This window comes from Corvus kubaryi, unplaced genomic scaffold, assembly GCF_017639235.1.
Source record: "Corvus kubaryi isolate FWS band 111438036 unplaced genomic scaffold, C.kubaryi_AGA036_p1.0 135, whole genome shotgun sequence".
Lineage (NCBI taxonomy): Eukaryota > Metazoa > Chordata > Aves > Passeriformes > Corvidae > Corvus > Corvus kubaryi.
In genome coordinates, this window is record NW_024580669.1 from 7,039,377 (window position 1) to 7,054,598 (window position 15,222).

A 15,222-nucleotide genomic window follows, 5' to 3' on the forward strand; every position below is an offset into this window, starting at 1 on the left:
GAGGAATGGATTGGGTTGGATTTTTTTTTCCATTAATGAGACAATCCTAACAAACTCCAGTTGCAAACCAAAATGACTTCATTACAGCAAAAAGGCTGATACGTTATATAAGTGCAATATGACTGCATTTCATCACAAGACCCCTGCCATGCACTTTTCCAAATCTTATTGAATTTAGAATATTGAATTTAGAATAGTCCCTGTTACATAGTCAAGATTTTGGATGCTTTGAAGCAATGGTGTGGTAATTGGTTATGTTCTTATTTACTGTTCAGAAGTAGATAAGCTTTTATGTGTTTTTTCTGTAAGCTGGTTGTATTTTTAAAATATAAAATTATTTTCCTTTAGGAGTATCAAAAGCGACATCAATCAAACTGGATAATTTTGCTTTGATGATTAAACACTTGTGGCTGTGTGAGGTAAGATCTTTTCTTCTTTTTTTTTTTTTTTTTTTTTTTTTTATTGACATGCATTTAAATAAGTCAAAGCTAACAGTTCCTTCTTGTTTGTTTTCCAGGGATTAAGAGTTCTGTGCAAATTTAATATGCTCCTTAAGGGGCCTAACTAGTACTCTGAAATTTATATAAAGTAGTAGAATACTGGTTTTGTTTAGTTTTCTTTTAAAAACTCAGCTAGATGTTCATCTAGACACTGCTGATCTGCTGGAGACAGATAGATACTATGCTTATAATAAGACATAGGTGAAGCCCATGATGTGCCCTACAGTTTGGATCCTTGATTTGTGCCCTGACAATGTCATGCCTGCTTGCTGAGGTGGGATCTGGCACAAGAGTACATTGTTTGTGCATTTTGATTTATCTAGGAAATTTCAGTGGATGGCCACACCACGGCCCTTCCTACTAGGGAGCTGGGAATCGAGACTGGTGTTGCTGACTCTGGGTCAGAGATGCCCATCGTGTGAAAGTGTGATGGGATGGTAAATACTCTACTGCTCTGAACTGTAAATGTTGTTTTCATACCTGGTAGCCTTTTTGTTCTGGAAGAAGCATCATTTACAAGAGTTCACTCTTGCAGGTTCAGCTCTTGGCTGGATACTTGGATATCTGAAATAGTTTCAGGTACAAGAGCTCAGTTACTGCATCTGTGATTGATTTGACCAGCACAGATTTTTAAAATGAAAACTTCAGATGGGAAAGGAAATCCATGAGGCCAATGCCCTTGTGGTTTTTAACGTTCCCTTTTTAATAGAAATTGTAACTGACCATGGGGTAATTTTCCTTGTGTGAACTCTGGAGTAGTTACAATCACTATTTGTATAGGTTCTTCTCACAGAGATTGTCTTTGAGCACTAGTTTTATTTAGCTATTATGAATTTTTTTTGGAGTTGCCTCTTTTACTTAATTACACAGTGTTTGTTGTACAGATGCAATTTAATATTAAATGGTGCAAATACTTGTTTGGAGTTGAATCCTTCCGGTATATGCTTCCATGAAAACTCTAAAAAGCACTTCACTGTTTTCTTGGAGAATTTTTTTCTCACCCCATGTCTCAGCTGTTGCATATGGAGCAAAGTGCACAAGGGTCTTCTCATATTCCTGTCCTTTACCCCTGGAGTTACATTCACAGTGGGGGGGAAAGGGAGAGAAGATTTCTCCCTCCCTTACATGACAAAGAAAGAGTTATGATAATTTAGCCCTAAGTGTTTAAGCCATACTCCAGTGCTTCTGAATCTAACTGAGTTTGGCATCATTTGAAGGAGCTTGCTGAAGTGTGAAAGGCAATGACGTGGGTATGATTAAAAAGTATTGAAAAATTATAGACCACACTGCAAGAGGCCTTTATTCAGGTGGATGAGGTCAAGGCAGGTTAATACACAAGGAACACTTTTGTAGCTGATGCCTGTGTACGTCAGGCAAAGGCACATTAAGAGTTGTTTCATCCGGTGTATCCTCTCCTTCACCTTACTGGCCAGACTACCATTGGCAGAACAAATTTTGCAGTATTAGAAGTGGATCTTGCTGTTCATAATTTTAGAAGGGATTGCTTCTGCCAATATATAGCCTGTACTTAGTTCTCTCTATTCTATGTGTTTGATGTAAGTTTTTCAGTTCTGGCTGGCTGAGGATGTGAGCAATAACAGAGAGGAAAAATAGAGAGTGGGCTATATGATGTAACCCCACAGAAAACACAGGTGACTGAAGTTTGAAAGGTATGATAGATTTTAAAGGGGTTCCTGCTTTCTTGAGAAACTATTTCCATATCTTAATTGAACCTATTAGAAGTGTAATATAAAGGTTTTACTTTGGGTTGATTTAAAAATAAAAAGAGTATGTTAGCAAGTGGCAAACTTCCAAGATAATCAAACAGTTTAGGATGGGATGAATGTCATTTCCAACACTCTGGAACTATGATTGACCCCAATTTATAAATATTTTTTGATACTCAATAATATTTTAGTCCCATTTTCATGGCTGTATCCCAGACTATAGATGAAAGCTAAGTATCTGTTTTCTTTTTTTGGCAAACAATGATGTCCTGATTTTTCCAATCTAAATTGCCCTCCAGGGCACTAATAAAACAAGTCATGGCTCACAAAGTAAATTTCCTGTGTACTAATTGAAAACGGTTTCAGATTTATTAGGGTTTCAATCATCTTCCCAAGATCTAATACTTGTGCTCATGGTATTCAGTCTGACTGTTAATATATTTACCTGAAAGGGGAAAGAAGCATTAAAGATACTTCTCAGGTAATTTAAAAGGAAGTGGGGGAAAGGGGGAATGAAAATAACAACAACAGAAAACCACACATATCATGTTGTTGAATATGGTTTAAGACAACTTTTGAAACTGAGCACTCATTCTCATGAAATATTTGCGTTTATTGTACTTGCCAAAACCTTTCCTATATGTGTTCCCAGACACTGGCTGTAATGCATGATCTACTAGGATTTGCTGCTAGACGTTGTTCTAAGGTGGTAGAAAAGGCAGGAAAGCCACAACATTGGTTTATTTTTTTTTTTTTACTAGGTTTTCTGTCTTTGCTGTGCAAACTGCAGGAGACAGGGAGAAGGGCTGTTGAAATGTCCCAACTTTCTCCTCCTTCAAACCACACCACAAAGAAGTGTAAGCACCATGCAAATCATCCCCCAGCAACCCGCAGAGAGCCTTCTGCTCTGGGCTTCCTCTATCCAAAATATTGTAATGGGAGGGAAGGCACTTGTCAGATTTTCTGGCACCACATTTCATAGCAGAGTTCCTCTAGCAAGGGAACCACAAGCTCTTGCGCAGACTGAATTAATAACATGACAAGAGCATTTGGCCTCCATGTGGATGAGTACTGGCTGGAAAACTAGAACACTGGCTTCTGAAAGAATTCAGGGTTTAGAAGTTTGTTTTATTTTCTTCATCATGCTAAATCAAATAGTGTAAAGGAAAAACAGGGTAGGAAAAAAAAAAATCCCCAACTCCTTTGGCCTTATTTTCCTAAAAATACTGATGTATGAATGCTCTAAAATAGCTCAATTGTTATGAAGATCACCTATGATTAAAAAGAAAAACAAAACCCTATTTCTCTCATGTCTCCAATAAAACCCAGGATAAAATCAGTCTCTTTTCATTGTTTTTATTCCAATTGTTTTGGTTTGTGCAAATACTTAAATATAAGACAATAGTCTGGATGGCTTGATGGGGAGATAAAAAATGAAATTTCTATGGGCAACTGTTTTGTGTCTCAGGGAATGTGGGAGACTGCAACTCAGATCTCATCCTTTCTTTTGGTTCATGGTGATCCCTCAAGAAGAGGATGATGGGGTAAATCCCTGCTTGTGAAATGTCTCCAAGGATGTCCGTCTCTGTGCTCTCTACGTCCTTGGAGAGATACAGTCTTTCTGATTGTTATTGCATATTTATACAAAATTATCTTCACTGGCCCATGATACACATGCATTAATTCTCTATCCTCATGTTTTGTCTAAGTAAAAGTACAGTCAAGGCAAACTTACTCCTTTGGGATAGTCTGTGACGGATCTGTCTGAGAAAAATTTCAAGCACAAGTCTTCTCAAAAATTTTCATTTTCATTAAAAGCAATAATAAAAAAAAATATTCTAGCAAATCATAATTTTTGGATAGGAAAGGAACTTTGTTGGAGAAGTCCCGTCCAGCTGTAATGCAGATAGCCTTTGTTCAGGGTGCATGTCCTGAAAGCTGCATGGAACAGCAGTAAATCCCCATGAGGTGGATTCCAGCACCAGTTGTGTGTTTGTGCTGCTTTTCCTACTGTACCTTTCACCCCCTCTGCCTTTTCCCTTCCAGCACAAGAAGTAGCACTCAAGTCTCCCATCCCTGTTTTATTTGGCTCAAGTTCTAAACACTGTGACTTCCCTCTGCTTACAGAGGTGTGTTCTCTGCTAGTATACCTAAAGGGACTACATTAATGTCTGATAGCTATTTTATCCAGACACAGTTTCTCTGTCAAGACTCATGTTCATGGCAAAGACAGCAGAAGACCAGATGAGCAGCAGTTGCAATCCTAAAAACTAATTCCCAGATGTAGAAGAGTCTAGTTGTAATGGCTGTACTGTACATGTGGAAATTAAGTCTAAACATACTGCAGTCTCCTTTCGCTTGTGAGCCAATTAAAATGTCAGTCATGACAGCAGCATAGTAGATACTGTGTTTCTCCTTCCGTTCTCTTGTATGCATATCATTTTGTTATGTTCATGATAATTTATGGAAAAAAGATAATATAGATATTTCACCATCATATGGTTTTTGCAATGCCTAGTACAATACTACACTTAATTCCAAGAACTTTAAGAGACACCCACTGAACTCCAGTAAGAACAATTCCTTTCAAACTGTTCTAAGCAGCAGTTGCACTTTTTCAGTTTTATGTACTAGTATTTTCCTATAAAGCTGCAGTAGATATTTTATCATTTTACAAATGTTACAATATAAAATCCATGCTTTATCCAGATGCATCTTTTTCTTGGCAGGATTGTACTCCATGATTACAGTCAGAATCATGACGTGATTATGAAATCTGTCAATAGTCAGATAATGTCTAATGAAAAAAATCTTGACACCCATTCTGTAGATTCCTTCAGATATGAGCCTGGTTTTGAAGTCATAGAAAAAATATGTTTTATTATAATGGACACTTTATACAGAGATGATAACATCTGATTTTGAGCTCTATTTCTCATCAGCATGAGAGAGTAAAATAGCTTCAAAGTTAGCATAAGTTAGGTCTACTTTTGTACCGTTTGCAGTGATGGAAAACAATAAAGGTAGTTGCTTGTTGGGGTTTTTTATTTTAAAAATCCTAATGTTAAAAACTCAGTCCTCTAACATGGGTTATTTTACATGCAGAGAAAGTAGCATTTTCAGTTCTCCTTTGCAAATATTCAGTTTCCTCATTATCTTTCCCATGAGAAAGAGGAGGAAAAGAATATTAATTTAGAGGGAACTGAGGTTGTGAGAAGAAATGGATTCACTGTCCTCCATAGTACCATGCATTGACAAGCAGAGCTGCTGTATTTAGCAACAGGCCATTATCTTTCAGTGAAGTTTAGCTTTATAATCAGATTTTTATTTCTTTATCTTTAGAAGGGAAGTATTCTTACACCAAAGCCATAGTCACAGTTTCCCAACCTGGAACTTATTGAAAATGCTGGCACCTTAAGGTTTCTTTTACACTGAAGAGTCAATGACCTCTGTTTCTGAGATTTCTTCCATTTCAGTGAATTTTGATGATTTAATTTGGTTAGTGAGTGGCAAACTCTTGAGAAATAATTTCCTAGAATTAGCAGTCTAAGGCTCAACTGCCTGTGCTCAGAAAAAAAGGATGTGATTATATGTAGATGGAGAAGGAAATCACTGATTTCTCTCTCCCCTTACATATCACATCTTTGCATCATTCTACTCATTTTCAAATGGGTATTTGCAAAATTAACCACATCTTTTCTGTTTTATTTTTTTCCTTTTTTTTTGTAAATTGAGAAGGTATTTGTGCAAGGTGAGTTTCTGAGCTAATGTAACTCTGCAGAGAGTAGTTTAGGGGTCCTTTCTTTCTGCTGCCATTCCACACACCATTGTTTCTCCTTCTTCCAGCTGAGCTTCACTTTCTGCTCTTCTGGGTGCTTAGGTCACATATCTTTGATGTAATGTTGGGTTTAAGTATGGTATTTTTTGTCCCTGGGATTTGGGAAATGGAAGGAGAGTAATTCTAATAGGAGATGACTTTAATATTTCAGATCATTACCCTGTGTACCATCAGAGTCACTAGTGCTTGCCAGAAAACAATTATAAGTATTTAGTGTATTTGGGTGGTATCCTTTTACTTCCGGATAGGAGTTCATCCGCGGCATTTGGTTACTTTGTTGGAGTTCCTATCTAAATCTAAATTTACATGAATGTTGACTATATCTCATTTCTGAAAACGTTTTGAAATGGGATAGGAAAATTACAATGGCACTGATTGTGCTGAATAGCAGATAAGTTTGGTTTCATGGGTTTGCTCTAGTACCTTTTATAATTACTTAATTCAATTACCTTCCTCAATATTACGAAATTCACTGAAGGAGAACCCCTGCTTAGATAAATAAACAATTGAGTTTATCCCCAGCTATCATAGAAAAATAGTTAGACACCGCTTCAAAAGATTGTAGTACTTGCAAGCAACACTGAAGAACATTAAAAAATGCTGTGAGGCCACCAGTGCATTTCTGTTCCTACAACACTTCTATTTGTTCCAGTAGGGGTCCAAATATTTTGGAATCTGAGTTCCATATGAATGCTGATTAGAGAACTCAAAAGCAAATAAGCTATACCTTATCCAATTACTTTGGAGCTCGCACAAAACATTTCCCCCAAGAAAAACACACTCACCAATCCATTTAAATTTTATAATAGCATTTTAGTGATACATTAGGCACAGTCAAAAATGGACGAAATAACCAAAGGAAGAAGTATGTGTTCCAATTTATACCTCAAACTTCTATAAAGTTGCTTGGAATAACTTCTGCTAGATTTATCTCCCTATTGTGTTTCCTTTTGTCTCTGCATTCCTGTGCTAGGAATTAGGCCTGAGAGGGAAAGCTATACTTTTAGCCTAGCCAGGGGCCAAGTACCAATCAGCCTATCTGAACATTCCACTTCTGTTAAAGGCAAACCTCACTCTAATAGAAAATCTCAGCTATGTCCCAGGACAATGATACTTCAAAGGTCAACACGTCATTCACATCTAAGCTTCAGGGACACAGTAAAACTGATATTTGAAACCACAAGCAACAATGTTTCCTTGGGATTCTTTTTAACATGTAACCAGGAAGGGCTGCAGAGTCACACAGTCAGAAATAAACTGTGGACTCAATGAGGACAGAAGCATCCAAAAGAAAAGCAAAAGCAAGGCAATGTGTGCAACAAAAAAATGTTTCTAAAATGCCAAAAGAACATAAGTTGCTATTCTGTTCTCAATATATGGTAGCTTGATTCAAGGGGGAAATATAGATTTTTAGGAATGTCAGCATGAAGATAAACATCACACTTGTCGGTCAAGGGGTTGAGGAAGAGGATATGTTCACCACATTTTTCTGGCTTTTTGCCCTACCTATGAAGCTGAGCATAGTTGTACAACAAGTTATATGTGGTTATGTTAATCATATTTAGAGACATATTGGCTATTTTGTTATTTAAAAAGTACATCTGTATCTTCCCAGGAGGAAATGCAGATTTGTTTCTGAGCCAGCTGACACAGCAAAATGAAAATCTGGACTGTCCCTTACTCAGCTGCACAGACATCATTTTCTCCCTGCCTGCTATTTTGAGTCAGTGTAGGATGAATTTAATAGTTACTTAATTTGTGTTGATTGCTTTGAGAAACATCTTGGATAGGTCTGCATGACTTTTTTACTGAATTAGTGTTAAGTGACTAATTTTTCCTTTTTCATTCTTTTAGTACATTTTCTTAGTTTCACATTATTCATAATACCAGAAAAAATATTGAAAACTTTCCATTGTACTCAGAGCTTATTTGTATTGTATTGCTATGTAATTTATCCTATCACATAGAATATATATCACATATAAATGTGTCACTTTGCTTTGAAGAGGTATCTGCTCAGAATTCAATACCATCAAAATTAGGGAGGATTCAAACTGAGATACTATGTTGTACCAGGAAAAGGTCCCTGTAATTAGATAGAAGGAACTTTTTTAAAAAGAACTATTAGAAGTCTTCTTTTTTTTTTTTTTCTTAATGGGATGTGCCTGTTTTAGTTGTTTTGATTTTGTATTTTCTTCAGTTTGAAGTGTCTTCTATAGGGTATTCTTTATGCATTTTCATGTCTACATATAGCCTACCTTGGAAACTGGAAAAAAAAACCAACCTCCACCTCTCATAATGAAAGTCATGTAGAAAAGATATGTGAGGCAACCTGTGATTGCTTCTGCTATCCATTTTTAAGAGTTACATGGGCATCAAGTCTTCCCTTTCCACCAGCTTTTGTGCCCGTTCTCTTGCTAGGAATTATTTTTGCAATTGCAAACTGGGAAATGAACTGTCTATAATGAGACACAATGATCAAGAAACAGTTTATTCATGCAGAAATCTCTGTATCTTGGTCTGATATAGACTTTAAGTAACAATATAGGAAAGCTGCACAAAAAAATGAATATACATTCTCAACTCCCCTGTCAGTGAAACAGTGGCAGTCATCGATTCCCTTTACCCCTCTTGACTTCTGAATTGGAATAGACAATTAAGCAATCTTAGCTTTCTCATAAAGCCTGTCTTCCCAGTTGGAGCAGTGTGAAAGGAAGCTGCGAGAAATATTAAGAAAAATAGGGCAAAGAAAGAGTTATAAAGATTGATTTCTCTTCCCTTAGTGAGTGTTAGCAATTAGGTAAACTGATTTTCAGTGAGGTCATCTGTCACAATTGGAAGCTAATTTGAAAATGGATTAGCTTAGGAAGTTGCAATTTCTGCTCCATGGGATTCAGCAGCAAGTGATTCAATTCTGTAACAGACCTCATAAACTGGCTGAGATCAATGCCCACCTAATGTGCCATTACACTCTGGGCACACTTCAGTGACAGCACTGGCAGCCGTGGCTGCAGGGAGTTTCCCTGCTGGGTTTCCCCTGCTCCACGCTCATGTTCCACAGGTGTGTTAGCTGATTATTTTGCCTAAGGGAATAAACAGTTTAGGAGAATTAGAACGGGTGAAACAGTTTCCCCATCTCTTGAGAATGAGTTTTGTAGTCTGAGATCAGCAGCAGCAAGTGAGAAGGATTAGTTAGCACACCCTTTTCTTATAAAAGGGCTGCATCTGCTATGTGAATGCAGATTCTGCAGCAGCACAGCAGAGACTAATACAGGATCTGCTGGCATTTCCAGTTACAAAGGACCTGAGCCTGGTCAGATTTTTGGGGCTGTGTGTGCACACACGTGGAGAAAGATCATCTCATGCCCTATCCCCCCTTTTCCCAAGAAGAGTCCCAATACCATTCTATCATTTTCTCTGAACCATTTTGCCTCTCAAAAATCAGTACAGCCCAATTACCCCATCTGTCCTTCTTAGTTCCCCATCTTCTTTCCCAGCCAAGCTCAGGTCCAGCTGAATTCTCCAGCTGCAGGTCCCTGCGCTGTGATTCAAGCAGGTTGCAGCAACTGGAGCCTGTGACATCACACAGTCAGCAGCAGCTGGTGATGGCAATGACCTCAAGTTGCTCAGGCATTTACCATCAATAACCTCTGATGAATATAGAGATATTTGTGTAGCTGCCCAAGTGAGAAACTGAGTGTGTAATTGCCACCAGTCCTGGGATAGTGACCCGTGATGGTCTGGAGGGACTCGGGTGTATGGTTCAAGTAAGCTTTGTTGTGTTGGGACAAGATTGAAAACCAGAGCTAAGGTCCTCAAGGGGAGAAATATCTAAAAGGGGTTTGCATGCTAGCAGTGGGAGGAATTAATAAGCCTGGAGGAATATTGTTGTCTTACAGTGAGAATTTTTATGATTTTTGGAGAACTTTTTCCTCTAAGCTTGGTCAAAAGCTTTGGGCCAATATATTTAGAATTTCATATTGGAAGTCCAGTTGGATAAATGAAATATCTTTGCTGTGATACTTGTACAGTGTTTCCTTGAGATTAATTCTGACTTCTTAAAATGCTTGCAGGATGGGTGGCTACCTGTAGAAGATTAGATTTTGAAATGGATATTGATTGATTTCTTGAGAAAAAGGAGGGAATCTTTCACTTAAAATGTGAAAAAGCCAACAATTCTGAAACTTAAAATGAAAGTCTATAAAAATCACTAAGCTTTTCTGACAAAGACTTTTAACAAGCTTTCTAAACCATAAAGATAAATAATGATGATCACCTAGTTACTGAGCTGTAGTGACGATATAAATTTGAAAGGAAAAAATGGTGACTAATTGAAGGAGATAAAATATTAAGCTTCACACCCTGCTCCCCGGGCATGTGCAATTTATGGTTACATTTTACAGTGGAATAACCAGACAATGCTAATACAAAGAATTAAGACTTCTAAAACCAAGGCTCTGTTTACCCAGATATTTGTGGTTGTACAAATACCACAGCACCACATACAGCAATGTATCACATTCATACTTCAGACCCTTAGATACAGTCGCTAACACTTCTTTCGCCAAAGAATTATTCAGAAAGTTGCAATAGAAATCTTAGGATAAATTCCAAAGAATTCTTCAAATGGGGTCCTTAATAATATGAAACATTTCTATTGTCAGACATTAAACTCTTAGGAATCCATCTGATTACTGTATTTTTTTAAGGGTAAACAGACAACTAAGTAATATGGCTACGGTCTGGTCCCACGTGACCAAGCCATTTTTAAAAGTGAAATTTAATCTGAAAAGTGGCTTAGATGCTTATTAAAATTTTACTGGGTATTAGGCAAAAAAAAATTAAATGTGGAAAAGCAGAGTTAGTATGGTCTCTGTCTAAAACATCAGAGCCATATAAAGATGACACTCGTGCACTTCCTTCCTTGCCATGCTTTCCTTGGAAGGGAAGCACATCTGCCTGGAACAGTGCAAAGTCATGGTGTGCTCTGCTATGTCTTGCTTAGTAGCCAGCTGAGGAATCAGGGCTCCAGGGAACAGCATATTTCATGCAGTCTAGATACATGTTTAGAAATTGTCTCTTGTGCTATTTTAACTCCTATCTCCTTATGTCAGTACCAACTGTAATGCAGAAAATTTAATATTTTCGTGGAATTTCAGAGCTTATGTTTCATGTAAGTGTGAAAAGATGTAGTTCCTTTGTTTTAATTGTATTTTTACCTATTGAATTAATGATAATGTCAGGTTTCAGAAACAGCTATTCCATGACACTCCCTGAAAACTCAGAAAAATTAGTAGTATCTTGACTTGACTCTGCTTGGAATGTACCATTGAAACAACAGAAACAAAATACCAAACAGAATGATGAAAATAAAGAAAGTTGAACATTAGGAGGCAAAAAATCCAACTAATTTTAATGTGAAGTCTAACAAGTTTCTAAGAGAATTGTATCATGTCAATGATTGCAACAGCAACAACATAGACATTGACACTCAGGATTCTCTCTGGTGCTTCATGCCAAGATGTGCCTTTCTGCATCTTCACAACAGCAAATACACTTTTTTTCTGATGTCACTATTTCTTCATAAATTTTTCTAGTTTGATAATTGTAAGAAAGAGCCATAAGAACAAATCCCTGGTTTAGTTTCTGAAGTAAATACTATGTGCTATTTCCAGAGCTGGCTTTGCAAAGGCTATGTAACTGCCAAAACCCTGTAGCTCTCATTAAGATGTCTTTCTCTTAACAACTGATAATATCATTTAGAAGTTCTCCTACTCACCTACTGTCACACTGGTGCAACATTCAGCTTGCCTTTAGCAGCAGGGTGTTGAGTTTGGCAATTGGATGGGGATACACTTGGTTTCAGCAGAGCAAGGGGCATTATTTAAGCAAAATCTAACCTGCCAGTGATTGTTGTGACTGAACTGTGGGGTCACTTTCACACTGCAATTGTACATCAGCATACAGTTAATAAACAAAGTGACACTTCGTGATTATTGCACAGCAAGTTAGAAGTGAGGTGAAATTTCCTGCCTTTTCTGTAGAATAAAATCTATGATGTCAGTGACACCAGCTCCCATTTTTTTGACCATAAAAACTGAAGGAGGCTGGCTGGGTGATTAGATGTAGGAAAATTAGTTTTTGATGAAGTGTTGGCTAAACACGCCAAATAAAATTCACCCCTACTATATCTCCATTGATCACATGGGAATAACACCAAAGACAAAATTTTTCTAACCTTAAACCCAAAATTTTCCTTTAATTCTTAACTCTATCCTTCAGAATTCCTAAGTGAAGTTCAACTTTACAGTGTGCCTGATTCATCTATGCACAGAGCGAAAGAACTTTGCAGCAATGACTTTCAGGCTTTTTAACACAAAGTGTATTAGCAGATGAGAAATTCTGTTGTCCTTTGTTCATTAAAGTCACAAGTGCTCAAGTGCTTTGCTGACACTTCGCAGAATGGAGCCATCAGCAACACTGGAGTGGGAACATCCATCTCCACATAAACAGCTGAGGCTTTATTACTCTTTACAGATGGGCATTGTGTCCATGGCATTTCTCAATCCTCCTTCTAGGCAGGGAGGATTTGGGATACTCAATCTGTAACTAACCGTGACACACCAAACCTTTAACTTATCAAGAGTGTTGTCAGATGTCCTGGAGACAGATCCACAAGTTGGGATGTAAAATTAAATGCATATGCTGCCTGATCCACTTTCCAGAGCTGAAATGAAGGTGCCCAGCTTGTGTAAGCTGACCTAGTTTCACTGAGGTGTATGGAGGTGGGGTGATGTGTAGCACCAGCATGTAGCCTGTGTGGTGTTTATATTTAACACCTGGTCTTGTGGACTTATCAGAGATAGAAAAAAGTAATAATAAGTCTAAGATCTGGCCATACTATAGTATACTAGCCATGTACTATATGGCATATGTGGAAGCTTCAAAAAGAATAAAGGAGTTCCAGCCAGCCTGAATGCCTCCTTACCCAAAGGTTCTTAAAGAATGTGTGTGACTCACTCTGTAAATCAGGTTGGAACTTCAGTCAGTCAGGTTGGCACTTTTGCCATTTTAACTGTATCACCATATTTCACAGAGACTGGTCATCGAATTAAGCTTCTACTGACTTGAAATATTATGGGAGGAATGGAACCATATCACATACCATCACTGTATGTGCTCTGCCATACCTTCCCACCAGCTAACCACCCTGAAGATATGTCTATTTCTTAGGATATTCTGAAGTCAAAGTCTCAATGTTATTGTTCTGGTGGGTTTTTTTATTTATTGTGCCTAGTAACTTCAAAGAGAGAATTATACCATGGCTGTTTGCATAAAAAATATTTCAGCTTCATAAACACATGGAAATATTTAAAATGAAATACTTGTTCAGATAGCTGGAGAAACACCAAGTTCTTGTTATATATGCTTCTTGGTTTCTCTGTACAAACACAAATCTAAGGCAAACCAATAAGCATTTGTATATGAGTTTTTCTCTGAGCTTCTTTAGAGACCATTTCAAATCCACTATGTGTATTAAATTATAACTTACTTAAATAACTTACTTCCCCATATTGAATCCAACATCCACAAGTAACTGTCCAGTTATTTAACACAACTCAGATAGCACGTCTTGTTCATGTCAAATATCAGTGGAGAAAACAGTCCCCCACCACTCAGAGCCACCAGAATATGTCAAAAAGTATAACTCAGAGTTTTGTATCCTATTGGATTACAGATCTTATATGATCAAGAGAAATGCATATTGGCTGGTAGACATTTTTAAGCAGTTACAAGTCTCCTCTGTCTTAATAGAAGAGTTCATTAGATTTCAGATAGCAAAGGGCAGAGATCTTTCACTGACACCAGTTCCCCCAAACTCTTTCTTTTAATATGGCCTTGGATGTTTCCATTACTTGAAGGAAAGCCAAAGTTGTTTGGAATGTTCATACACTCCTTATAAGCCCCTTTACATCTAGGGGACCCACAGGTATAGTTTTCACTCGATTGCTTTTGCTTTTGTAACTTCACAAAGTTTGCTTGGGGATTTGGCTTGTAGTCTTTGAAGTCTTCTTGGATAGGTCACACTCTTTTCTTTGTAAATAGTGACTCACCATGATTAATTCTCTGACTGACAGATAGTATTGAGAGTAGACTAAGTGGGATAAGAAAGCAAGATGTTAAATAATCACCTACTGGATTCAGAAGGGACTTCCAAGAACCTAGAATACAGTCTCTTTCCAGAAGACTTAAACATGAGTCAGTCAAAAGATTTACACATCAAGATTAGATATTAATTGGGTGTCCAATCTATAGCTACTGTCTAAATCAGCATCCCATCATGTATAGAACGGATAGACACACCACTCCCAGTACTCAGTGTAAGCACACATAATACAGTCAGATGAACTTCAGATTGTTTATACAGTGGTTTTCACATGAATAACCTCTGGAATCTGCCCTGAGTTTAGCTCTTCTGACTTAAAAGAAATTTAACAAAAATCCTTTATCTTTCTTCCCAGATCATATTTTTTCCATTCAAACTAATGAGTCAGAGCTCTGGCGTTCACCCTCAGGCCTGCTGTAGCTGTGTTTAACACAAGTCTCTGAGACTGGAGGACAAAAGTGTTTCTTTTCATAGTGCTTAAGTTAGAGGTTTGATACCAGCAAAGACAGGATTCATATCCCACAGTTTGGTGGCTTTGTTTGGAGCAATGTGCCAGCTGGGTCTAACACGTGTCATGTCCCATTAATCCTTGATCTGTTCAGCTCCTCATCTGACAAACTGTAAGATAGGCAAAATTTTGCCAGCCAGGCAGGTCCATAATGGAACATTACAGACTGCTTTCAGGCCTGCTCTCTTGAATGTTTATTCTTCCATGTGCTTGGGAACCTGCTGTGTTTTCTGCACATGTACAGCCGTAGGTTGTCCAGACCTTTACAGCACATGCTTGCCTTGCCTGCCCTGCACGCTTTATCATGATGCATGTAATTACACAGGTCTTTTAAAAGGTAGATTTAATATTTTTAATAAGTCCTTTGAATTCACTACTTCAGGTGATTTTCTAGTTATTGGCTGTTTGTTCATTATTTTGGGTCACTCTTTTAAAAATTATGACTGCTATGCACTTGCATTTCAATTTTTCGTTTAATAGTG

The 15,222-nt window shown here is 37.6% G+C and overlaps 1 protein-coding gene across 1 annotated transcript in view; it reads left to right on the top strand.

The window, feature by feature from the left end:
• The first annotated feature begins 351 nt into the window (after positions 1-351).
• Positions 352-15,222, top strand: part of SEMA3A (semaphorin 3A) — a 238,064-nt gene continuing 223,193 nt past the window's right edge. The window contains exon 1 of the mRNA XM_042053628.1: positions 352-419. The gene's annotated coding sequence lies outside the window, so the exon portion shown is untranslated. The remainder of the gene's footprint in view (positions 420-15,222) is intronic.